This window comes from Rhinatrema bivittatum, chromosome 1 (genome assembly GCF_901001135.1).
Source record: "Rhinatrema bivittatum chromosome 1, aRhiBiv1.1, whole genome shotgun sequence".
Classification (NCBI taxonomy): Eukaryota; Metazoa; Chordata; class Amphibia; order Gymnophiona; family Rhinatrematidae; genus Rhinatrema; species Rhinatrema bivittatum.
The window spans coordinates 201,523,811-201,550,142 of NC_042615.1; positions in this window are offsets into that span (position 1 = coordinate 201,523,811).

Consider the following 26,332-nt stretch of genomic DNA (forward strand, 5'->3'; position numbering starts at 1 on the left):
AAGTTATTAAATGACTTGTTCAGAAATGAAGTATCATAAGTATTCCCAGCAATTCAAGGCCGTGTATTTGGTTTCACCTAGACTTTGGCGACTTCTGGACAATTACATGACAATCAACATTAAAAGAATGACAGGTTTGTTTTTGTTCTCTGAAAATGCACCTAAGGCTAGCAGCCAAGTTATTTTGTTTCTTAGAGAATTAGTTTTCACTAAGGCCAGTCTGGCTGTAGAAGAAACTGTACACTACATTGACACCTACTGCTTACTTCAAAGTACAGCAGTGCTGCTTAGTAGGGATGTGCATTAATTTAAAATGAATAAGGAATCCAAACCAAATCAGGCAGATTTGATTCCTTTCATTGAAAATGGTAATGAATGGCCAGAGCCCCAAAGAACAATAAACATTTTTGTTTGCCTTCTTTTTTTTGTTTCCCATACTTATTTAAATCCTATGAGACCAGCAAACTACAGTGGTGGGGGAAGGGATTCTCTTGAAAGCAACTAGAAACCAGTGATCTCACTTGACCTTGGACTGACTAGAGCTGGGGTAGTAAGGTACAGGGAAGAAGCCAGTGTTGGATTCATGGACCCTTGGGCCGAGGTGGAGTTAGTGTAACCTGCAGGGAAGAGCCTGTAAGTCCCCACCATCAGCAGGCAGACCTGGATTATACAGAGGTCTAACTTGAGCTTCTCCTCTGTCAGCCCACTTTCCGCTTGAGTTGAGCCATTGGGTGCTGGAGTCAGCAGGTCTTAGGTGAGAGCCTCTGCTGACATTAGAGAGATCTGTTGGGGTCTCTGGGTAGGAGTAGAGAGAGGCTAGGCAAATCTGGAAGAAGGCAATGGTTGGTGGCAGGCGGCATCCAGGAATGTCCAAGAATCAGGTAGTGGCTAGAAGCAGGTGGAATTCAAGAATATCCAGGAGTCAGGTAGTGGTCAGTGGCAGGTGGTGTTCAAGAATGTCCAGGATGCAGGCCGGGGTCAATACTGGGAATCCATCTGAAGGGAAAGGCGGGATGGTTAGGCAGGGCAGGAAGGCAAGGTATAGAACAAATGGGAAGACAAGGAGATGTCGAAGAACTGAAGAACTGACCACAGGGACTGCCTAGGAAGGCAAGAACTGGAGATTAAAGAGACAGGAACCAATGGAACTGAAGATGATGATGAGGATTGGAGAACGAAGACACAGAAAACATTGGAACTGAAGATGAAGGCAAGGACTGGAGAATGAAGATATGCTGAAGCAACTCATGCAACTTAGACAGTAGAGAGATCTGTGGCCAAGGTGTCAATTGAGTGTCTGTAGGGGTCTTTTATAGATCAGAGATATAATGTCATCCTGTGATGCCTTCAGCTCTTTCCCACTGTGGGCCCTTTAAATTTAGAGGCATCAGGTGCAGGCACACTTTAGGAGTGGGGCCAGAGGATATTGGCAGCATCCTGCCACAAGGGCTGTTGGCAACATCCTGCCACATGGGTGAGCAGCAATGTGCCACAAGGATTCTGGGAGGCTGGCAGTGATGAGAGCAAAGGATGAGGCCTGCCCCATGGGGTAAGTGTTTCAGTTCACTGGAGAAGCCACAGACCGTCAACCATAACATGTAGAAAGCAGGACCAATCAAGATGAAGCATTGTTTTTAATCAGCTTACCCTAGTTGACATCTGCATGGATTGACAGTGAATTCCTCTTTTGTTTTCAAGCTAAAAGTGAAAGAAAAGAAACTGTTCACTTTAGTTCACTTGTCTGTAGAGTGTGGGAGAGTGATTATATATAAAAGCTCTGTGAGCTGAAGTAAAATTGCAAAAAGAGAGAAAAAAGACTGGAAAAATACTGAGAGACTTTGAGAAGTTAAAAGTGAGGTGGTCTCTTGCTTTGCTGTTGTCACATACTGTGTTACTATATGTCAAAAATTGTTTTTATATTTTCCAGTGATACAGCACACACCGTGTGACCACACAGTATAACTGTAGCTCTGTAAAAAAAAAAAAAAAAGAAATAAAATTAATTTAGAGATCTCTGTAGGGGGTGCTGAAAGCACACCAGAAGAGAGATGCCAGAACTACCATCTCAGACAGGAAGTATGTCTGGAATGCATTAGAGCAGTGTTTCAATCATTGTTCCATGGACCAGCAGTGATCCCTGGTAGCATTTTTGCTGGTCTGCAGGGAGGCAGTGATTGCAGGATGAAGAAGACCCATGCTTCAATTGCTCTCTTTGACCGCACAGGTACAGGCTTCTGTGCAGCCACAGAATTCAGCTGCCTGCAGCCATGAGTGGGACATTCTCTAATGCCCTAACAGCTTCACTCCAGGTCCCATTCTGCCATACTACTGCCACTTCTCGGTGTGTGCACAGTCTACCAGCACTCTCCAGTTCTTCACTATTGCTAGCACTGAATAGCTGACCCTCTCTGGTCTGCTTCACTTTCTGTTGCTTTTGTTTATTGGAGTCAGAAGACTGGCTGTCACTCAAAATGTCTCCCTCTTTCATGCTCATTTTTAGTCACTGGTCCAGGATACACTTCTCTTTATTGGTCTATCTCTAATTATGGTGGCTGCTTGTCTTTCTCTGGTTGGGTCAGAAGGTTTGCCTGTGGGTGTAGCTCATGCCATTGATCAGCTCAGGATGTGGTTACTGCTCTTGATCAAGCTGTGGTAGTGTTCACATGCTGGCCAGATGTAGCCAATCACCATGCAGTCTCTAGGCAAGAGCAGCATGCTACCTGTACAAGTGTCCTTATAAGTGGAGTACTGATTTGTGATATAAGATATAAGTTGTTTTCTTGCAATAGAGTGAAACGTCCTTTAAAATAAGTCTTGAGGCCTATTGGTTTCAAGCCTTCTCATGAAACCTGCTTATTTCAGTAAAGTGACTTAGCAGGAGTCCATTTGGTGTTCAGTGATTCCAATGACTAAAGTACTTGTAGTCTAGGAGGCTGATATTCAGCACTAAATAGGGACTTATCTGGCTAAATGGCAGAGGCTGAACATCTGGTACTGTTCAGTGGATGCAACTTAATCAAATACGTATTTATCCAGCTAAGCAGCTAGCCAGATAAATAGTGGGCAGGATATGTGCATTCTGGGGAGGAGCTACTTATCTGGCTAAATAGTGATATTCAAATTTATCCGATTAAGGGGTTATTTTCCAAGCTGTGTTATGGGCTTTTCACATGTGTTAAGACATTTTTCGCATGCAAAAAGCACCATAACGCATGGTGTGATGCTAATTTAGAAAAGGGGTGGAATTTCTGGCCAAGTGGGCTGGCACTCTTTCATTAAGCTGTGCAATATGTCTTTAGAGAGAGAGAGAGAGAGAGAGACTAGCCATAATGCCCTCATACTAGGTAGGTATTTATACCTCTATATGAGGCCCACATAGTTACTCAAAGTGAGGTTTAGGAAGGAGTGTAGGGGATAGGGGCCACTTTGACATTCAGAGTGAGACATATGAACAGAACAATGCTCTCTTGTGAATATTTGATGTCCTTCGGAGTGAGGAAACTCACCCAAAGATGAGATTTGTGCAATGTTCTCTCAACCTAGCTTGATGGACTCTCTACCTGGGTAACATTAAGCTAGGTTGAGAGAACATTGCACAAGGGAAGAGGGAAGACATACAGTTAAATGGAAAACACTATAGAGCCACTAGAGAGAGCACGACCCACTCCTTTCTCTCCTACAAGCAAACAGACTGCTGAGAATAGGCTTTGCTCCCTGTCCAAAGGTCAAATAAACTTCCCTTCCCAGAAAGAGCCCCCCCCCTCCCCCTGCCCAGGCCTGCCCTTCCCCCTAGCTGCCTCCTTACCTGACCATGTGAAGATGGCAAGATGTTAGGGCAAAAAATGTTTCAGGTGGCCTTGAACTTAGGTTTGCTTGCTTCAAGGCTGGTGCCTTATGCACAGAGTCACAGAAAGGCAGTAACAAATGTATAGATCTAAGCTGCTGATAGCCTGGTACATGGCCCCGTCCCTAAGGATCCTGATTAGGTCTGAACAACTCAGAAGATGTGCTGTTATACCAGATAGCTAGTCCCAGCAGTTAGATGGCTAGGTTCTGTTGCAGACCCATTAGTTCTGAAAATCAATGATATATCAGGATTGATGTTGTCTGAATCATACCCAGTGCTATAATGTGAAAGTCTTGTTTAGAAGTACTGTGTCCATTTAGTCAATAAGAAGATTTGATAATAGTCTGAACCCCAGGCTGGATCAATGCTGCACTATGCTATGTTGACTCCAACTAGTAATTGTATTGTACTTAACCAATTATACTATACCAGCCCTACCATTCTAGCTAACTGGACTATTGTATATGACCTCACTTGTAATGCATTTCTATTCAATTACTCCTACTGTATTAACTTGGACAATCTACTGGGTTGTACCATATAGAACAGTCTTACTTTTTTCTTACTTTGTAACTTGCTTTGAATTCCCCAGTTTGCAAAGCATGTCATAAATATAAACAATGATGATGTTGATGATAGAATGTGCCTGGAGCCAGACAGTACACATTTGCTTTCTAATCTATATTATAACTTCTGTTACGCAGCTGTAAGCCAGGTTATGCTTTTATTTAGCCATTATGTGGATAAAACAGCACTGAGTATTATACTTCTGAATGGCTGATTACTGCAAGAGCTTCCAACCTGATACAACAAGACCTCATGGGCAGGAGCAATGCTCAGTTACTTCAGCATTGCCAACTCCAGTATTCAAAATAACACTTGCTGACCTGACAGATGCCTTTTGTTCTGCATTGGTTGTGGGGGTTTCTTTGAGGACAGAGTAAGATCAGGGGCAGAATTAGCTCTGGGGTCATCCTTTTGGGAGGATGCCACTCAGGGCTACATTCCCTGTTTTGCTCAGGCCATTCATTGGCAGGCATGTTCATTTTGGCCTAGAGCATCAGAAGGCTAACTAAAACTCTTAAGATATAGTCAACTTTATTTGCCTTAATGCAAAGTTTGCAGTTTAACACAATTTGCATTAAACTATTTTAGTATTAATGAGCTGTTCTGAATGCATGTGCACACTGTATATTTTCTTTCTACATACAGAATATGAGACACAACTTTTTGCTTTGATAACTGAGATGCACATTTACAATAGATGCTATTGTCAGTGCGTTTTTGCTGCCCAAGGCATCTTTACATACATTCTTCTAAGTATTACACTCACTTAGCCTTAAATAAATGTCTCCTGCATTGCAGCTTATCCTTGATCCCTGCAAAGCAACAATGGATTTTTCTAAACATCACCTTCTCCTTATCATCCGTTGTTCTTACAGTTTCAGTGGCATGAATATGACAACAGTATTTTAGATCCCTTGCAATGTACTGGACGTGAACATTTCTTTGTCTAATTTTTTGATTTTGGCAATCCTTTATAGATTTACAAGAGAGAATAATTCAGTTACATCAACTCTATCACATTGCTTTATATTCTCTAGGCAGCTAAGAGTCAGATATATGTTTCAAACAAAATAAAAAAATAAACAGCTTGCAAGTCAGTTTGCTTGTACAATATCAAACTGCTATATGATAACCAGGGTGACAGATCCAAAAGACAAACCACATTAACAGAAAAACAATGCCTTTATTAACAATGATATTTCAATATTGACCATCATACTAGGTAGTCCTAGCAGGGCTGGTGCTAGAGCCTGCTATCACCCTAGGCAATGGCATCACAGCATCACTTGTTAAGAACATAAGAAATTGCCATGCTGGGTCAGACAAGGGTCCATCAAGCCCAGCATCCTGTTTCCAATAGAGGCCAAACCAGGCCACAAGAACCTTGCAAGTACCCAAACACCAAGAAGATCCCATGCTACTGATGCCAGTAATAGCAGAGGCCATTCCCTAAGTCATCTTGATTAATAGCAGTTAATGGACTTCTCCAAGAACTTATCCAAATCTTTTCTGAACCCAGCTACACTAACTGCACTAACCACATCCTCTGGCAACAAATTCCAGAGCTTAATTGTGCGTTGAGTGAAAAAGAATGTTCTTTCTCTCTCTCGTCAACATTGCCCACCAATGACCCCAGCACCTATCATACATGAATAAAGATGACCTCAAACCTCCACTCCATGTGCTCGCATGCTCTCACCTCTTCTCCACAACATTTGAAAATGCCTCTCTCACATACATCACTGATGTCCTTTCTACTTCCGGCACCCTAGGTGATCACCTAGTATGCCTAGTCCTCCTGCCAGCCCTGAGCAGTTGAAAGCCATATGGCTTTCAATTGCCTTATCAATTGCCTTTTTGTTTTTTTTCAGTTGCAAATAAAACTTATCTGAGTAACTTCTGTGTCAATAGAACTGCAATCGTTTAACAGATAATTAATGCTTTTTTCTTTTATCACATAAGTAGTATTTTATTATTGCAAGGAGAGCACATTTAAAAATATATATATCTTAGAAATATAAAAAGGAAAAGAGGAAAAAAGAAAGAAAACATTACTTAGGCCTACTTACCTTAGTCCAAGATTTTTTTTAAAATTAATACTTTATTAGAATTTTATCAATTTTACATCAATAAATCACAAGAAATAAGGATTACTAATAAGTGAACAGAAAGAAAAACATTAAAGATAATTTGGACTATCAATCATTACCTTACCTCCTGTCCTCATGATATTTGGGGAGTGTTACATCAAGCAATTTATATCAAACACTACCATAGTTTTCAAATGAGATATATATATGTCTACTCTTTACATCAATACCTCAGCAATTCTCTAGATCTTACAGATTTTATCAAGAAGAAAAGTTTCCAAATGAGAATGATCATAGAAATAAATTTGTTTCCAATTAAAGTAATGCAACACTTGCACGGGAATTTAAGAAAAAATAGCTCACCTAAAGAAAGAACCCTATCTTTTAGTGATAGAACTTTTCTTCTCACCTGGGTAATTTTTGCCACATTTGGGAATACCTGGATTTTCTTTCCACAAAATAGAAAATCCTTGTTCTTAAAATATTTTTGTAAGACTACATTTTTATCTATCTATCTCACTATTAAAGGTTACTAAGAGAGTAGCCCTTGTTGGAATATCATCAATTGATGCTTCCAGAAAAGATGTTAAATTAGGGCTATCCCCTTTTACCATATCTAATCCTTCCTCTGGACCCAGAGAGCTAGTTCTAGATCTAGGAACACCATTTCTTTACTTGTGGAAATTTGTACCACTTCACCTAAATATTTCCGTAGTGGTTCTGTAGCAGATAATAACCTAGTAATCAGAAAGTTTAAAAAATGGAGATACTTAGATCTCATTACATTTTGTAAACTCACAAGCTGTCTTAACATTACCAAGCTATCTTTAACAAAAGATGTATTTACCACTTGTAGATTTGCAACTTGTGAATTAACCACTGAATAATTATTTTCCAAATTGTTTAAATGCGTTGTGAGTCCAACATTTTATCAGTTTAGCACCAAACTTACTTTAAACTGGAAAAGAAAGCTTGTTGACAGCATATTTTAAAATATACATATTGACTTAGCAGCTAACCAACCAATGAACTGAATCAACTATGTAGCATGCTGATATCATTCCTTCACTTTTGAAAGGTGTTTGTCCTGTAATTAAAAATTACATGAGCTCTTCAAATGAATCGATACCATTCTGTTTCAAGATTTAAACCATACAGTGTGATGGTTTTCAGGATATAAATCCAAACTTGCTCTCTTAAATTTAAAATGGCCTGTTGATCACCTCCTCAAGGGGATACTTTTATCTGTTCAATAATACCCCATTGTAGATCTTGAAATGCATGGGAATAATCTATGCAATCTTACACAAAATATGTCTGTGTTTATTTAGTAGAGAGGCAACTCTGGTGTTCGATCAGACGTGTCTTGATCGTATGCTTTGTCCTCCCTACATAGATTTTAGAATATGGATATATGATTAAATAAACCATATATGAAGAATTACAATTGAAAATGATCAAACATAAAACATACAGGATCTTTGGCCTATGATTAGTGATATGGCAATTGAAAGCCATTTGACTAGGAGTGCCTAGTATGATGACCCATACTGATAAATCATTGCTTATAAAGGCTTTATATTTTTTGTGTCAATATGAAACTGTAACATCTTTTCACCCAGGATTTAATCTCCTACAGTTTCTATAAGGGAAGTAGTTCCATAAGAAAATAAAAAGTACATGGAAAATCTGCTGAAAATTTTAACCAAAGATCCATGACACTTTTTCTGGAAGATTAGCTTTTACAATTTCCCAGTGCATTTTCACCTTCTTGAATGTGTAGGATATTAAATCCTGGAAAACTGTGAACATGTACAAGCAAAATGACTTTTGTAGAATATTGCACTTTTTATAAAATTAAAACTGCTTATGTTTTTTGTTTGGCATCTATCTAGTAGGCAAGAGGACTAACTGAGAACATATGTAGTGGGTTATTTACTCTTTCAGATAATAGAAGGACTAGGGAGACTCCATGAAGTTAGCAAGTAACTCATTTAAAACAAATCAAAGAAAATTCTTTTTCACTCAGTGCATAGTTAAGCTCTGGAATTCACTGCCAGAGGATGTAGTTACAGCAGTTAGTGTAGCTGGGTTTAAAAAAGGTTTGGATAAGTTCCTAGAGGAAAAATCCATAAACTGCTATGAATTATTAAGCAATAGTAGCTTGAGATTTGATTAATGTTTGGGTACTTGCCAGGTACTCATGGCTTGGATTGGCCACTGTTGGAAACAGGATACTGGGCTTGGTGGACCCTTGGTCTGACCCAGTATGGCAATTCTTATGTTATGTTATCTTATGAAACATATTGACACATTAAAGATGTGCAAACACTGGTAGGTTGCTGAAGAACCAATAATACACACTTTTGCTGACAAAAGCAGTTCCTCTAATGGGATCCCCTGCCACCGCCAGCCATTATGAATAAGAGCCAGAGGCAAAAGCACCACTCCTCATTGACACCCCAGCACACCCCCCCAGGCTAAGAACCATGGAAGCCAGGGTTTAAATTCCACTGACTTTCCTTGTAATCTCGGGCAAGTCACTTCACCGTTCCTTGCCTCCAGTACAAACTGAGACTGTAAATCCTCTAGGGATAGGGAAATGTGATTTGGCTGAACCTTTTGGTTCGACCTTTGTTATTGGCCCGCAGTGGGAGATTTCGTTTACTGCGGTTCGGGCTGTTTTTTTTCGGCTGTTCTGAACTGAAAAAAAACAAAACACCCCAACCCTTCAGATGGCACCGATTGCCTCTGTCACATGATAAGGGCAAAGGGCCACTGGTGCCATTTTGTTTACTGGCAGCCGATGACTCGAGAGCGGGAGATTGCTCCCAGGACCCCCACTGGACCACCAAGGACTTTGGGCAACTTTGGGGGAGTCGGGAGGGTGGGGGATTGTAATTAATTAACTCTGAAGGGTTGGGGTGGGTTTGGGGTTTTTTTTTTTAATTTATTTATTTTATTTAACAGTTTTTTATACCGACCTTCATAGTAAATAACCATATCGGATCGGTTTACAATATAACAAGGGAATAACTGGAGTAGCAATTCAAGTAAAATGACAGATAACAATGGTAGGAATAAGTCAAAGTTACAATCAACAGGGAGAGAGAACTTGGAAGCTTACAACAAGCTGGAAGGAAGAAAGGCCGGTAATAAATAAGTAGTGTTACCATGGAACACTACTTTAATGTGCCCTTTATCCCCCCCCCCCCCCGAAAATATAAGAAAACCACATGAAATTTCATGGGTTTTCCTATCATTTCGGGGACGCCCCGAACCATGACAAAATAGGAAATATCGTCTATATTTCCTATTTCATTGAAAAGTAATGCACATCCCTATAACTATAGTACATAAACCTGCTTTGAAGTGACTGAACAATCACAAAAGTTGGCATATTAAATCAATAATTAAATAGAATCAAATGGTGGAAGCAATAATTAAGAACCAATTAACTGGTCATATAGATAAACATGGCTTAAATGGGTAAAGCCAGCATTGGTTTAGCAAAGGAAGGTCATGCCTTACTAATCTATTAAAATTCTTTGAAGGTGCGAAAGAACATGTGGATAAAGGTGAGTCAATAGATTTAAGGTGAATTTTAAAAGCCAGGTGCATGCCATAATCGGGAGATGCACGCACATGTAGGACAAGCACGTGTCCATCCAATTATATGAAGTGGGGGGACGCAAGCCCATTTGATGATGCACGCACATCTCACATCAGAGAAAAAAGGGATGTGGTGAGGGTAGGGCCTGGGTGTTCTGGGGAAAGGCCAAGAGATGTATGTGCAAGTACTTATGTGCCTGGGCGTGTGCCCAGGTCAAGTGCCGCTTAAATTTACTTCTGCCATGGAGGCGGTGAAAGTTAACTCCCTCCCAAAACAGGCATCTCTGAGTGGCTTAAGGGGACTGGAGTAATTGAGGAGAGTGCAAGCTAAAGACCAGGGAGGTTTGGAGGACCTAGCTCTAGACTGAGAAAACTGGTGGACGAATTGGTGATCTGGTCATGGAATTGACTCGCCTGTAATAAAATTCTCCCCCATCAGCAGAGCATATCCGGATGTGCTTGACCGTGTGCATCCAGTTGCAAAATAGGGCATACACATATACACACCCAGGCTATTTGATAACATGCGCGCATATGTGTGCATATGTTATAAAACAGCCATGTCCCTGGTTGCACCGACATACATGCATCAATGTGCACTCATGTGCCCCTTTGAAAGTTACCATCATAGTGTACTTGGATTTTTAGAAGGTATTTGATAAAGTCCCTCATGAAAGATTCCTCAGGAAATTAAAAAGACATAGGATAGGAGGTGATATATGACTGTGGATTTGTCACTAGCTGAAAGATAGAAAACAATGAGTAGATGGGGAAGGATGGGATGTCAATTATATTTTATGGTATTCGAAATTTATTGTGAACTGCTTTGATGTAAATGCAATTACAGAATATCAAGAAGAATGAAGGAATGAATCAATGAATGAATAAAAAGTTTTCCCAGTGTAAAGAGGTAAGTAAATAGTGGAGTTCTTCAGGGATTTGTACAGAGATGAGCGTTGTTTACTTTACTCATTAATAATCTGGAAAATGAAGCAGCGAGGGAAGTCATCAGGTTTGCAGATGATACATATGCATTCAAAGTAGTTAAAATAAAAATAGACTGTGAAGAACTGCAGATTGGGGAACTGGACATCTAGAGGGCTGATGAAAGGTAATATGGACAAGTGGAATGTGATACACATAGGAGAAAACAATCCTAAATATAGGTACTGAATGCTGGATTCCATATTAGAAGTCACCACTCAGGAAAAAAGGATCTTGAAGTCCTTGTGGGCAATAGTAGGGAAGTACATTCATTTGAAAATGAAATGAAGAGCATAATGAAAAAGTTTATTTCATTTTGTTTGTGTCAAAACAAAATACCCCATAAATGGAAACTTTGTTTCATTTTTTTTGTTAACTTTTTATTTTAGCGCCAAACAACATACAAAGTAAGCTATCGAGTCATACAGAGCAAAATACTGTACAATACTAAATTACTCACTGACCCCATTCAATCAGAATTATAAAATTTTGAAAATAGATCCAAAATCTTATCATAAAATGCAGCATTGACTGAAAGCATATAGGATAACTTTTCTATCAATGCAACAGAATGATCTTGGGTTCGCCAATTTTCCAATGAAGGCACTCCTTTCCATTTCCATGCAATATGAAAGCGAACAGCATGCAGCAATTGTTGTATCAATACATTTTTTAATTTACCCAACAACTGATTCCCCCCATAGCCTGAGGAGACCCAACTCTGGGTAAAAGACAGAGAGCAATGCATAGTTTGCCAAATGATCTGACCAACCTTCATCCAAAATCAAAGACATATGGACTAGGGATGTGAATCGTGTCCTCGATCGTCTTAACGATCGATTTCGGCTGGGAGGGGGAGGGAATCGTATTGTTGCCGTTTGGGGGGGTAAAATATCGTGAAAAATCGTGAAAAATCGTGAAAAATCGTGAAAAATCTAAAAATCTAAAAATCGCAAAACCGGCACATTAAAACCCCCTAAAACCCACCCCCGACCCTTTAAATTAAATCCCCCACCCTCCCGAACCCCCCCCAAATGAGTTAAATAACCTGCGGGTCCAGCGGCGGTCCGGAACGGCAGCGGTCCGGAACGGGCTCCTGCTCCTGAATCTTGTTGTCTTCAGCCGGCGCCATTTTCCAAAATGGCACCGAAAAATGGCGGCGGCCATAGACGAACACGATTGGACGGCAGGAGGTCCTTCCGGACCCCCGCTGGACTTTTGGCAAGTCTCGTGGGGGTCAGGAGGCCCCCCACAAGCTGGCCAAAAGTTCCTGGAGGTCCAGCGGGGGTCAGGGAGCGATTTCCCGCCGCAAATCGTTTTCGTACGGAAAATGGCGCCGGCCATACGCGTATGGCTGGCGCCATTTTCCGTACGGAAAATGGCGCCGGCAGGAGATCGACTGCAGGAGGTCGTTCAGCGAGGGTTCCGGCGCCTCGCTGAACGACCTCCTGCAGTCGATCTCCTGCCGGCGCCATTTTCCGTACGAAAACGATTCGCGGCGGGAAATCGCTCCCTGACCCCCGCTGGACCTCCAGGAACTTTTGGCCAGCTTGTGGGGGGCCTCCTGACCCCCACGAGACTTGCCAAAAGTCCAGCGGGGGTCCGGAAGGACCTCCTGCCGTCCAATCGTGTTCGTCTATGGCCGCCGCCATTTTTCTGCGCCATTTTGGAAAATGGCGCCGGCTGAAGACAACAAGATTCAGGAGCAGGAGCCCGTTCCGGACCGCTGCCGTTCCGGACCGCCGCTGGACCCGCAGGTTATTTAACTCATTTGGGGGGGGGGTTCGGGAGGGTGGGGGATTTAATTTAAAGGGTCGGGGGTGGGTTTTAGGGGGTTTTAGTGTGCCGGCTCACGATTCTAACGATTTATAACGATAAATCGTTAGAATCTCCATTGTATTGTGTTCCATAACGGTTTAAGACGATATTAAAATTATCGGACGATAATTTTAATCGTCCTAAAACAATTCACATCCCTAATATGGACACCCTTACCAAGTGTGCAAATATGTGCCCCTCTGCCCACATCATTATCAATAGAGCAGAGATGCAGAGAGCAAGAACTTTTGAGTAGAGCACTGGATACCTGTAACTATGCATGATAAGCCTTACCATTCATTTTGCCCTCCTTGCGCATAGAGAAGACCTATGTGCTCTAACCCATTTTCTCCTCCAAACCTTCATCTCCAATTGTATCCCCAGCTTTCTCATATAGTGAGTATCAGCCTTTAAAGTGGGCTTCAAATTAATATATGACTGAGTGATTGCCCGATACAACACCAAACATGCTTTCCATCTAACTAAACCCATCATGAGAACACTTTTCACTGGGGTGGGATGCACCCAACTCTAAGCTTCATTTCACAGTTTGGCCAGAACTTTCTTCAAGATAATCATAGTATACCCGAGATTGATCTGAAAACTCAAACTAGTCTTGTAACTCCATGAAGGATTTAAATCTATTATCTTCATAAAGATGCCCTAAATAGCATAGATCCAACTCCCAGCACTGTTTAGCCTCAGAACTAAATGAATGAATTGTTAATGCTAGATTTTTCCAAAGGGGAGAAAAGGCCAAAGGTCCATGACCTTTTATACCCAACTCTTTGCAAAGGGCTACTTTGTTTCATTTTTGTTTAGTTTGTTTTATTGCCCATTAAAGTCTATGGAGGATGTAGTGTATGGTTTTTTTTTTTTTAAGTCAAACTGCTTGGTGCCAGTGGAGAATGAGGGAAGGAACAGGATCATTCATTTGCAAGCAGGTTTTCTATCAGCCTAACCCAACTTCCCTGAAAGTGAATCAGAAAGCAAAGCTTGAAAAAAACCTCAAAAAACATTTCAATCACTTCTGTGTGTGATTTCAGAGTGACCACATGAGTTGAGAAGCTCCTTGCTTCTCAAAGTTGAGAGTTAGCAGAAAGATTATAAAAAAAGATTTGTGAGGACTGAGAAAGTCCTGTCGCTGCTTAGTTCAATGCTCTCTGCTACTTAGTATGCAGTGCAACTAGAAGCTAAGCTGAACACTAAGATTTACATAAAATGTATGATACTGGGTCAGACCAAGGTTCATTGACCCAACATCCTGTCTCCAACAGTGACCCGTCCAGGTCATAAGTACATAGCAGATCCCAAAAAAGTAGATCTATTTCTTGTTTCTCCCAGGGATAGCAATGGCTTTCCTTAGTCTACCTAGGTAATAATGTTCTATGGACTTTTCCTCCACTGGGTCCTTTGGTTGCACATGACACAAGTAGTGTATGTTCTGAAGCCCTTAGAACAGAGCTTTCCAAACTTTTCATGTTGGTGACACACTTTTTAGACAAACATAATTTCGTGACACAGTAATTCAGTCTACCAGCAAACCAGAAGTTAAAGCTTAAACGAACAAAATGTATTTCAACAATTTATGTATGTTTCCTTAAATATATACATAAATAAAATGTTTCACAACACAACCTATCTCATAATAAATATTTGCAGGCTTCCACTTCCTCCATGCTGATCTCGTACATTGTGAGATTGGCATAGAGAAAGTGCTACTCTTGCACATTCCCAAAGATTACATGTGCCAATCACTAAAAAGTAATTTTTTTTTTTACCTTTGCTGTCTGATCTTAGTTTTCTAATCGGTTGGTCACAGGCTTTGTTTTCCAGCTTTCCTTTCTTGTTTTTTTTGCCAATTCCTTTTACAGGGTCTTTTTTTCTATTTCTTTTCTCTCCATCTGTCTTCCCTCAAGCACATAATCAGGTTCTCATTCTCACACGCTATCTCACACATTCTCACACACACAGGCTATCACTCACATGCAATCTCACACATCCACAGCTCTCACTCTCACATGCCTCTCTCTCATACATACATACATACTGTCTCTCTCGTGCACATGCTGTCTCACTCTCACACACACAGGCTCTCTCACTCCTACATGCTCTCTTGCTCAAGCACAGGCTCTCACTGGCACATGCTGTCCCTCTGCATGGGTTGCCGAAGGATGGGATCTTCAGAGGCCCTGATCTTCCCTGGCTGTGACATGGGATCTGCAGCGGCCCTGCTATCGGGTTTCCTCCTCTTCTCGGGCCGTCGCGACGTGGGATCCGCAATGGCCCATTAATGCTGCTCTTCTTCTGTACGCAGCAGATGCTCCTCCTCCTTCCTGCCCACGCGGCTCCGGCAACGTTTTTCTTCCAGGGCTGCACAGGCAGGAAGGAGGAGGAGTGAACGTGACCCTTTTCTTCGGGCCGTGGTGATGTAAGCTCCACCACTGCCCGCCGATCTTCCTGCTATAGTTCCCTGCTTCTGCCGGCCCTGTGGACCGGGCGACACACCTCCACACTACAGGCGACACACTAATGTGTCCCAACACACACTTTGGAAAGCTCTGCCTTAGAAGATGCCAAGGAGTCTGAGTTAGCTGCAGTCTCTCTGACAGATGTCTTTCCCATAGGAACTTTTTGAAGAAATCGTACAGATCTTGGCAGGTGCAGAGAATGACACCAAAGATATTGGTACTCCTGAAGTGTTTTCAGCTGCAACTGCAAATACACTTTTTACCTGTGTAAATCACTGTGAAAATTATCTTCTGTGAGTACTTTACTGTACCTACATACAAGAAGTTAAATTCACAAAGGTTGCAACTAAACTAAGTAAAAATAATACAATTAAAAAATAAAGATTGAAAACAAGAAACATGAAAAATGTAAAGAGGAACAAGAAAAAAGATGAGAGGTGAGCAAAAATTATAGTGGAATACTGAAAAGTCAGAGGAGATAATGATCAACATTGTTCCTCGAGAGACTAATATAAAGAAGTGGCTGGCTGAATACCACAGAAATAGAATAATTCCAATGGGCTATCAGATCAAGAATAAGCCTACAAATGGTAGGAATAACTATGAATTGTGTCACAGATTATGCCAAGTACTTCAGAGACGTTTACTAGAGTTAATCCTGTTAGCTACTGTTGAAGTTAGCAATGAATTTGTAAAAAATAAAAGAGAGAGCTTGCAACTTGAGCTTGGTATTAAATCTAAAACTACCGAGAAAGTTTCAAGAAGACAGAGATTAAAACCACCACACAGATAGCAAAGTATAAACAGGATTTGAGGTTATCGGCAAAGTTTCATATTGTATCTGAGGATCACTCAATAAAAATTGTATTACAAAAAAAAAAAAAAAAGAAGAAGAAGAAATGTAGACATGTTACTAATGAATATAAAGAGGGAAGTGCACATTTTTGGTTAAAAGGAGCTGAGCGACAGAAGCACTAGAAAGGAGATATCCTAAACCAAATCAGGAATTAGCTAAAGAAGGTAGTATGAGTGAGAGTTACACTAATAATCAGCTCTTTCTTTAAAAGCAGATTGGATGAGAGATGCTAGGAAAGGTGGAAAATACACAAAGGAAGAGGAAAGGACACAAGGACTCCCCACTCGCATTCACTAAATAGGGTGACAGGGGGTAGGGAGAGGAAAACAACAATCTGAGGGATAATTTACCTAGTAGGACCTTATCTCCATGTGGTTAAGGCAGCTGGTATAGCTGGGTTTAAAAAAGGGTTGGATAAGTTCCTGGAGGAGTATTTATGTATTTATTTGTTTAGACATTTTATATACCATCATTCCATGTGTAGATCACAATGGTTTACAAAGTGACGTTCATAATTTTATCTCAACAAACAAAAAACCCTTAGATTCATCATTCTGCAATATTTATGTTTATAGCAGGATGATGAGTCATGAAAAGAAAGAGGCTGGGGGGCAATAGTGGGCAGCCAGCCACGTCGCAGTGGTGTGGTTTCACCCACCGTGGTGCGGACATGCCACACACCCCCATAGCACCATGGGAAAAGGTGGCATTATTTCCTGCAGTGCAGCCGGGCCATCTCCCCACCCAAATCCCATCCACACTCCTCCCCTTCCCCTAATTAGCATCACAGAATGAATAACGACCCTGATGGATTGGTGCAGAGGCAGTATTCATTGTCGGGCATTGATATCTATCCAGAGAAAGTTTCTAGTACATATTAAAATTGATCTAGTATATAAGGCAAGGAGTAGGATAATTAGAAATGAAATGATTGTATTCACTTCTTACTCAGTGATTTGTTTTGAGAATCTTGCATTCCCTTGTTTAATTTATTCTTCCTGAATCAATTATTGGAAAGCCCCTGTGTATGCGGGTCCATTTCACATCGAGACTGTTACTCCTAAAGCTGCCATTCTTGCTGTAGAAACTATTTGAACCCACTTAACTGACCTTCAATCTTGTCCTTTTGCTGCTCATGGACAGTAACACATTTCCACTTTTTGGATTTAAAGGCCTTCTTAGGCAATTTGCAATTCATTTCTATTATTTATTTCAATTACTCTTTTCCAGTCCATTGGAGATAGGAGAGTATATGCTAACATACCTCCAGTCGAATGTCAAGTGTCCCTTCAAGACTTGTAAAAGACTGTTCTGGAAATGTGACCCATTCTCAGTAACTATTTTGTGTGGTAGTCCAAATCCGGGAATATGAGTCACTAGTGTCTCAGCCTTAACTTTGGCTGTTTCCTGTCGACAGGGAATACCCTCTATCCAATGAGAAAATGCACATACACATACAAGGAAATATCTAAATCCTTTACATGTGTCTATCATATCTGTGGAATCACAATGCCATTCCATGTAAGGACCTAAGGGGTGAATATTTATCCTCTGGGATATATATTCCACACCTGGGCACAGCAGCTGTACATACCTGACAATAGGAAATAGTTTCTTCACATCGGTGCATTAGATTACACTGCATGCCCAAATAAGTTTGGACAAAGCCGTATGCATAGCAACTGCTGATAAATGGTGTGGGTAGTGGTATTCATGTAAAAGCAAATGCACTGCATCAAGTGGACAGCAAGGATGCCCATTAGGTCCAAACCACCCCATTCTTTTTTCATACATGGTCTCATTCAGACTCTGCCTATTTATTTCTTCCCTAGAAGCAAATTGTTGAAAATCAGCTACTGACAGCACAGGGGGTACAGAGAAAGTATTTCATGTTTGTACCACTTGTAACTGTAGTTCATGATGGCCAGAAAAAGCTTGTTGCTGGCAATTGGTAGCATGGGATTTATTTAACGTTTATCTACTTGCCAGGTACTTGACTTGGATTGGCCACAGTAGTAGACAAGATAGTGGGCTTGATGAACCCTTGGTCTGACCCAGTATGGCATATCTTAAGTTCTTATGTTCTTAATTTTTAAAAATATGTTCTTTATTTCTAATAACCGTGAAGTTAATTACTAATAAAAAACATTCCTCAATAATATAAACCAGATATTATCATATATCACTAACATATTTTCTTTATTGCTAATAATTGTGAAGTTATGTACTAATTAAATACATTTCTCAGTGAACCAGATATCATATGTCACTATGATTTCTGGTCCAGAAAGAAATGGTTTTGCATATTACTCAGTATTAAAATAAATTTAAATATAGAAAAAGTAAGTGCTTAAGTCTTACCTAAAAGGATCTATCTTTCCGAAATGTTGTGATGGACTTATCTAACTTCCAGAAAAAGCACGTAGGAGAGATTGTCGCAGGTTGGTGAAAAAGGGCTATAAGAGTGTAACCCCTTTTCAAGTCCTCACTATCAGATAGATTTTAAAAACGTTGCTCATGCAAAAAAGTGTATGTGAGCTGTGCATGAGCAACGTGAATTTTAAGAAGCCAGGAAGTACATGTGTACATACTTGTGCGCGCATTAAGAATAAGGAGGCAGAAAAGGGGAGGGGAACGGGCATTCCCAAGACATACACGTGTAACCCCTGAATTTTGCAAGGCTGACCATGGCAATGCATGCCAAGCTGCACACGTAACTTTAATACTGGTCCTGGTGAGGCACAAGTATGGAGGGGGGGGGGGGGGAGGGAGAGAGAGAGACTTTTAAAGGGCTGACACTCTCTATATATCTTGCTGTAAGGGGCACTTTCAACTCAGGGTGGGTTTTAGGGGTGCAGTGTTACAAGGGTCTACAGATCCATGTGCCCTAGGCAGACTAATGCAAAACCTCTCCCTTCAAACCCATCCTGAGTTGAAAATGCCCCCCTTATAGTGAGATATATAGAGAGTGTCAGGTTGGCCCTTTAAAAGAGTCTCTCTCACTCACTCACTCTCTCTCTCTTTCACATGTGTAAGACTCCAACACATATCTGAGACAAGATCAGCACATTCAGGGCAGCATGGCCATAGGCCACATATGTGTGGTAGAGATATTTTAAATGGTGCCCTCACTATATAAAATTGACTGTATTTTTATGCGTGAATCTTTTAAAATGTACTTGTTTGAAGGGAGGGGGCTTTCTGGAATAGATCTGTTCTTCAGCAGGTTAGGGGGCATAAGCCACTTCTAAGACCTTGAGGTTTACACCTGGACTCTGAAAAAACAGTCTCAACTTGCTGACTTGTGCGTCAGTTTCAGTCTTTCCTGAAATAAAACTTCTTCAATTGTGAGATCTGACAAACAGTATTACTTTCAAATCTGTTTCTTCTAGGTTCACACTCACAAGTCCCTTGCTTCTCTATTGCAGGATCTCCTAATGAAAAGGATCTGGAAGTTCCTGTACTTCCTAGGACACCATTTGATTTCCAAAACCCTATTGCTTTGCTCTGTTTCTTTTATAGCTGGACAGTCTCCTCTCCTCTTCTCTAGCATTAGTATGAGTGCCCTGTGTGTACCAATTTATCTTCTCCCCAGGCTATAATACCTTTTTGGCACCAGGTTACACTAACTGAAGAAGTCAGAATGAAACTCTTTCTCCTTGGAAGAAATCACAGTGGACAGCTGGGAAAGTTTAACACATATATATTTCAGAACCACGGTTACATAATCTCCTGCTCAACAGTATGGAAATTTTGAAATATACCAATCATACTAGTTTTAGTCAAAATGTGTGTGAAAATGTTATGGTTGCCGGCTCACTCACCCAGTGCAGTCAAGCCGTGCCAACGCAGCCATTCTGCACAGCTAGGAACACCGCCATTCCACACAGACAGGAAAGCTACCACCGTTGCCCACGGGCCTTCCTCTAGGCATGTGCACCTACCCACAAATGCCCTATGGTGGGAATAGACTTTCTGGGTGCTCCCTGTTGACATCATACAGCCCAGTATTTAAATCCTGGTCATGCAACACAGGATCACCTCAGCCAAGGGTTGACTACACTTTGTGTAGTGTGAGTTGCTGCTCCAGCATTCTGATCCTGCTCCAGCCCAGCCTTGCCTTCATCTCTGCAGACTGTCCTGCCTTGCCTTCGTCTCTTTAGTCTGTCCCACCTTGCCTTCATCTCTTCAGCTTGCCCACCCTTGTCTTCATCTCTTCAGCCTGCCCAGCCATATCTTCACCTCTCCAGCTTGGCCTTCGTTCCTCCAGACTTACCTAGCTACCTCATTCCTACTCTTAGATGGATTACTGGTATTGACCTCAGCCTAGACTCTTCTTATCTTTACCTGCTGCCTGCCACTGACCATAGCCTGGACTCTTGTCATCCTTGCCTGCTGCTTGTCTCTGACCTTGGCCTGACCCTGGATCCACTTTTCAGCCTACATCCCAGAGACTGCCATCTAAGACCTGCCGGCTCCCAGAACCCAAAGGTTCAACTTGAGAGGAAAGGAGTTGGTGCAGGCGAAGCTCCAGTTCAATCTCTACATCATCTACTTCACAAGCTGGCAGTTTGCCTTCCCTATAGGTTGCAGCAAACTGACCCCAACACAAGGGTGCATAATCTAATAGGTTGTTGAGGCCATGGACCTGGCAGCCCTGTCCTTGCTCCAAGTGGTAACTGCCCTGGCTCAATGACCGCAGGAAAAACATCAGTTATGTTATGTTACTTTATTTATTTATTTATTTATTTATTTATTTAAGGGTTTTTATATACCGCGGCACGTTAGAAAACATCACCTCGGTTTACAATGAACATTAAATTAGCAACAAGCTTTACAATCCAAACAATTATAGAATGGTACATAGCTGATAAAATTAAAACTATAACATAATTAATATCAAATAATCCATAGGAGGCGCATTTGGCCGGAGGATCAGAAGTAACAATACAAATATTTACAATTTGGGAATATAAAACAAGAAATGAAGATTACTTGTGAGTCAGAAATTAATTGACAGATTAGGGGATCAGAATAGTATTTACAATATGAAGAGTATTGCTAGTATATAGGTCAAAGGGTGTGCTTAGCGTTATTTAAAAGTAACTGAATGGTATGGATAGATAATATTGTATAAGTGGCATATTAAATATTATTATCTGAAGGGAAGTGTTCATAAATTGTAGGCTTGTTTAAACAGCCAGGTTTTCAGGTTCTGTTTAAATTTCTTATGGCAGGGTTCCTGGCGCAGATCTGTGGGCATTTTGTTCCATATGTTGATTCCAGCTATCGTGAATGATCGTTCTCTCGTTGAAACATATTTTATATGTTTGAGCGTAGGAATAGAGAGTTTAGCCTGGTGCATTTTTCTTATTGGTCTGTCTGATGTATGGAATGTAAAAGATCAGAGAACCAATGCATATCTTGGTTATATAATGACTTGTGTATAAGGGTAAGAACTTTGAATAATATCCTAGATGCGATTGGAAGCCAGTGTAGGAATTGTAGAGCTGGAGTAATGTGTTCGTGGCCGGTGCGTGTTAGTAAGCAAGCGTGCAGCTGCATTTTGTAGCATCTGTAGTAGTTGTAGTGAGTTATTTGGGAGACCTAGTAATATGGTGTTGCAGTAGTCCAATTTAGATAATATAGTAGCTTGTTGTACAGTCCGGAAGTCATGTGAGTGTAGGAGGGGTTTGATCCACTCCTACAGGGGTTTGATCCACTCCTACGTCAGTCCTGGAAAGATTGGCCGACAGGATGAATGCCCAGAAGCCAGTCTCAGCATCAGTACCAATGGCTCCCTCTCCTCTGTGTTCACCTGCTCCCAGCACCCCTGCATTATATGGGGGACCCCAAGCACTGCTGGGGTTTCATTAACCATTGCCAGATGCACTTTCAACTGCAGACCGCTCTATTTCTGGATGATTGCGCTAATGTTAGGTACATCCTCTCACTTGGCTTGGGCCTCTCCTCTTTGGGATTATGAAGACACCTTGCTCCCAGACCTCTCCAGTTTCTTGCATGAATTCCGCCTTGTTTTAAAAGAACCCAGAAGAGACACTTCCTTAACTGCAGAAATGGAACAGATTCACCAGGGCTCCCAAACTCTCACTGAATATGCAATAGAGTTCAGAACAATTGTCTCCAAGTTCAACTGGGGCAAGCATAGCTTGACAGCCATCTTCTTACAGGGTATTGCAGGCCAAATCAAGGACAAGCTTGCAGCATGGGAGGTTCCTACATCCATGAATGATCTTATTGCCTTAGCAGGTCCTATTGACCGAAGGTTCCAGGAGAGGTCTCCAGAAAACATAGAAGAGTGGCCTATCCTTCTAGCACATTGCTTCCAGCATCCACTCTCTCCACCTACATCCCAATCTCCTGAAATTAAGCCCCTAGAGGAACCCATGCAGCTGTGTCACAGTCACCTGCCCCCTGAGGAGAAGTTGTGCAGAAGGAAGATGGGCCCATGCATGTGTTGCACAGTTTGTGGGCATCTTGTTGCTAACTGTCCTGAGAAACAAGGAAATGTCCATGTCTCTCATGGAGGCATGAGAAACAAGGAAACGTGTGGCCTAGGGGAGGCACCCCTAGGCCAGACATCTTCTACTTCCCAAATCACCATTCCCTTGTCCATAACTGTGGGTCAAAGCCACTTCTTCACAGAAGCGTTCCTGGACTCCGGCGCAGGGGGAAACTTCTTCAACCAGGCCCTGGTTCTACACTAATATATACCCACCGTACCTCTGAGCCAAATGCTAACCATCTCCTCCATTTATGGAGACCCCTCCCGGGGCAACTCATGGAAAGTATAATTCTTCTGACTCTCCACATGAGTCTTCTGCATGCCGAGACCATCACCTTCTATGTTATCCCATAAGCAGTCAACCCTATATTCCTGGGGCTTCTTTAGCTTCAAAAACAACAGCCCACTATTAACTGCTGGAATTGGCTCAGTGGGGCCCATCTTGTTCTTCTGCCTGCCTTGCCTGTGACGCTCCTCTGGCCCATCTGACACTTGCAGCCACCCAGACTGGACTTCCCCCTCAATATGCCAAGTTTCTGTATTTTCCAAACAGAAGGCTGAGATGTTACCCCCTCAACGTTCCTATGAAATCGGCCTTTTCAAATCCCCCACTCTACAGATCTGCCTTATCTATGCCTCTCCTGGCTCCATAGAACGCGATCCCTCCCCCGTAATTGAATTCATCACTGCCAATATCAACATTGAAATTCCATACATTATACTAGGAGATTTCAATCTCCATGTTGATGCCACCCCCCTCACCTCTTCTTGCAAAACCTTCCTCACCTCCCTCCAAGCCATAGGCTTCAAACAGATTATCACTTCACCCACTCACCAAGCTGGGCACTCTTTAGACCTCATCTTCATTAACCACTGTTTTCTACCTTCCCACCCCCCTATCTGCTCCCCAGTACCCTGGTTGGACCATTTCCTCATTGAAGCGTCGCTACCTATAAACGCTCCGATCACTCCAAACCCAGCACATAGCACCACTATTGTATTCAGAAAACCCTGTACTGGCAAGGAACTATCCCTTGCAATTTCCAGTTCCATACCCGACCTTGACTGCTCCAACCCCGAAGCTGCTCTCACCTCTTGGAGTAACATCACACTTGAAATTGCTAATAAATTATATCCTATCTCCAAACGTGAATTGCGACCTTCTACAAAAAAAGCCAACCTTTGTACACAGCTGAGCTGAAAGTCTTAAAAAATAAACTCAGACAGCGAGAAAGAATCTGGCTCAAAGCCCCCTCTCCCCAAAATGTCTCCAGCTATAAATCTGCCCTTCACCACTACAGAATTTCCACTCTCAACACCAAAAGTGATTTCTATGCCACTAAAATTCACGAGTACATGTACAACCCTAAGGCTCTTTTCACATACGTTGCTGACCTCATCCCCCAATTCATCCCCCAATTCATCCCCCAAGTCATCCCATCCCCCAATTCCCGATAATGAAGCCTCCGCCAGAAGTGAAGAAATCGCTCAATACTTCCATAAGAAAATCGCTAACATTCTCCTCAGATTCCAACACCCATCTCCCACAACCCTCTCCTCCTCCATCCCTTGCCTGGACCCTATCACTACCACCCTCGAAACACTAGAGCTTACCTCGGCCAAGGAAGTTGAATCAGTTCTCAAAAAACTCAAACCTGCCTGTCTCATCCCTCTGATACCATCCCCACAAAAACCCTCCTTTCTATTCCGAACACCATTGCCAAACCCATTGCTGATATCAACTCCTCCCTCTCCTCAGGTTCCGTCCCTGACATTCTCAAACAAGTGGTTGTTAAACCACTCCTTAAAAAATCCTCGCTAGACCCCAAAGACCCTTTAAATTTCCACTCCATCTCTAATCTGCCCTTTATCTCTAAGATTATGGAAAGGATAGTTAATTCCCAACTCACTGAGTACCTTGAAAACAACAAGATACTGCACCCAACCCAATTTGGCTTTTGCAAACACCTCAACACCAAAACGCTCACCCTCTCTGATCACGTTATCAGAGGCATGGATCAGGGTAACTGCTATCTTCTTGCTCTACTCGACATCTCCGCCGCCTTTGACACCATCAACCATAACCACCTCCTCACCCGGCTGTCAGAAATAGGCATCTCAGGTTTAGCCCTTCTATGGTTTAAATCATACTTATCCAACAGGAAGTTTGCTGTCAAAATAGGAAATGCCGAATCTGCACTCTACTCCCTGTCTCAAGGCGTCCCACAAGGTTCCTCTCTCTCCTCCACCTTATTCAACATATACCTCACTCCCCTCTGTCAGGTACTAATGGACCTCGGCCTCAAATTCTACCTCTATGCTGATGATGTACAAATGATCATCCCCATACATAACTCCCTATCTGATGCCCTGGTGTATTGGGATACATGTCTCTCCTCCATAAACGATTTCCTCACAAACATTCACCTTGCCTTAAACACATCCAAAACAGAACTGCTCCTTATATCCCAACACCAACCCCCCAAACCTCTGATCTCTAATGACCCAGCTCTCAATGTCATATCATCTCAGCCATGTGTAAGAGACCTGGGAGTCATTCTGGATCAACAACTAAACCTAAAAAAATATATTAGTTCAATCCTCAAAGAGGGCTTTTTCAAGCTCAATGTCCTAAAAAAACTCAGACCTCTTCTCCACTATCATGATTTCTGGACTGTCATCCAGGCCACACTAGCCTCCAAGATTGATTACTGTAACTCCCTTCTGCTTGGGCTCCCCTCCTCTACCATTAAACCCTTACAAATGTTCCAGAACGCTGTAGCTAGGGTCATCACAAACACATGGAAATCCGACCATATCACCCCCATACTCAAAGATCTCCATTGGCTCCCCATCCCATCACGTATCCTCTTTAAAACACTATCCATAATCCATAAATCCATCTACTGCCATAATTCTAACTGGCTAGATGAACCCTTCCACCTTACACATTCTGACCGGCCCACCAGGGCCGTCAACAGAGGAACCCTCAAAGTACCCTCTCTTAAAAAAGCCCACCTCTCATCCACAAGGGATTGCACAATTTCCATTGCAGGTCCAAAGCAATGGAACTCCCTCCCGAAATTGCTCAGACTTGAACTGTGCTACTCTAAATTTAGAAAGAAACTAAAGACATGGCTCTTTCAACAAGCCTACCCAGAATAGACCCTGCCCTCTGCCCTCCTATGCCACCTTCTGATACATGCTTGTACACAATTCTGGCACAAGTCACTGTCTTTAACCTTGCGATGCACCCTTACCTACACTTTTATAAGTCCCTTGTATATAAGTTACTACCTTTGTATATAAGTTACTACCAATTCTCTTGCTACACCATAGCAAAAGTTTAGTTAGTTGCTATTTGCGCTTCATCTTTTTACTCTGCATGTTTCTTGTTGCAATTATCTGTTTCCCCCACCCCCTCCCTGTTCATTGTATTTTCCATCTTTTAGTTACAATGTAAACCGGTATGATGTTTGCACACTAATGTCGGTATATAAAAGTCTCAAATAAATAAATAAATAAATGATTGTGGCATCGAGCTCCTCCCAGTGAAGAATG